This window comes from Poecile atricapillus, chromosome 2 (assembly GCF_030490865.1).
Source record: "Poecile atricapillus isolate bPoeAtr1 chromosome 2, bPoeAtr1.hap1, whole genome shotgun sequence".
Taxonomy (NCBI): domain Eukaryota; kingdom Metazoa; phylum Chordata; class Aves; order Passeriformes; family Paridae; genus Poecile; species Poecile atricapillus.
This window is the reverse complement of record NC_081250.1, coordinates 122,026,192-122,028,200: the sequence shown is the minus strand read 5'-3', so window position 1 is coordinate 122,028,200 and position 2,009 is coordinate 122,026,192.

Below are 2,009 nucleotides of genomic sequence, written 5' to 3'. Positions count from 1 at the left end.
CTTAGGTGCTCCAAGCTGCAACTACATTAATTCATAAAATAACTTACAATCATGTGATACAGGAAACTACTAATACCAAGCAAGGACACTTGAAGCCTAAACTTATCTCACTCCAGTGACTGAGTGGGTACACCAAGTTTAGAGATTTGGCAACCCCAGATTCTTTTTAAAGACTAGGAAATAGAGGAGAAACCCTAGAAGCCTCCTATAGATGAACCAGTGATGCAAATGAGTGAGTCCTGTTCACTGGGAAGTAGAATGCTATAGAATGATCTTCAAACACATTGTTTGTGAGGCTATAAGCTTAGGACTAGTAAGATAGGAGCTTTCTGAGGAAACTTGTCAACTGCATATCCCATCAGGTTGTTACAGCAAGACAAAAAATACCAAGAGGTGCACCCACATAAGCTCATCTGGGTTTAACAGTAAGCATTCATGGCATTTTCCTACAGAATGAAGGAAAATGTTTCTACATTAAGCTACTAGTCTAAAATATTAAATTAGAACTATTACCTGAGCTACTTAAACTAGGGTGGCTTTACATGAATTATCACAGTCCATCAGTCACAGCCCTGAAGAGACACAATTCTCATAGTTTCTGACAGTAGTGTTAAAGGAAACTCTCACCATCACATGGTATTTGCAGCAGTTTAGGGCAATATGAATAAGGGATACCCCAGTTCCCATTCCATTCTGTCACAAATCTCTTCCTACTTCATAGGAATCACCCATGCAACTGGGAAGTCATCCAGTCAACAGAAAACCTTCTTGGAGAAGTGAGACTGACCTCTTTACATGATTTGTTTTTGCTAGGGTGTGAGTAGAGGTGACAGGAATTTTGGGATTGTTTCCAAAATAGCTCATGTGTATCAGAAAAACTAACAAACTGATTTCTTTTGGAGGCTTGAACTGAATTTAGGCTCAGTCTCCCACTCTGCAACACAAGCACTATACACCCTCAAAGATCCTCCCCCCAAACAAGTCTCATTAGATCCACAAGGTAGCTGTAGATCTAATAGTCCCTTTCCCTGTGTGGCAGTGACTTTTGAAAAGAAGATGAAAAGTTAAGGCAAGGAATTTTAGAAACATGCTCAGAGAGTGCAACAGCCACAAGCCACCCCCCCACCACACAGCTGAAGAACTGAGAGAAAAGGCAGTAAATTTAGAGAAACCAGCACATTCAATAATAAAGTAAAACCCTGCAAGCCTTGAAATTTGCTTTTTAAGTAAGCATTGTAAATTGGCAGAATGCTTTATAGAAGACCTTAGTATTGCTGGTCAGCTTCTTATTTTTCCTTTTCTGTCAGGCTAACAAGTGTCAAGTACCAATATATCAAACTTTAAAAGTTGCTTCTTATTCTGACACAGCAGCAATGATTGAGACATCTTAGAAAACAAAAGCGCAATACAATGGCACTATGCAATAGAATTAAATTGGTTGTACTTGCTTTTAGTGACTGCTGTAAGAACATGGGAGGTAATCTGGCCCTGGGGAAATCGTCTAACAACTTTTTCAAAAGAGCATGGAATTTGGAGTAAGGGTTAATGTAAATATTTTCTTATACTTTCAATTAGTTTCTGAACAGAGTTAGTTAACAACACTGTTCTTGACACAGATACCAATTTTTTATTTTATATGTGTGCTATGTATATGCAGTAATAACTACAGCTGTACTGAAAATACACTTTAACTCACTGCAACTGCATCCACAACAGATCATTTTTTCAATTACCTGAATGCAGCCCTATAGAACACCAAAATTAATATTCTTCATAACCTCTTTGACCAGCTACTCCATCAGTGAGTCTAGAAGACAAAACTGTCAGCTCCTGAAGTCAAATTTCACAGTACCTACTGACAGCCTTCAGAGATTACACTGTAAACCGTGTAGCTGATGAAGTGGATACAGGACTTGAGCCATAAATATTTGATCTGTGTTGACACCAAAGAGTTGTGGAAGAAGCAGCTTGTGTTAGTTCAGTCTTTAAAGGAAACATTCCAATCACCG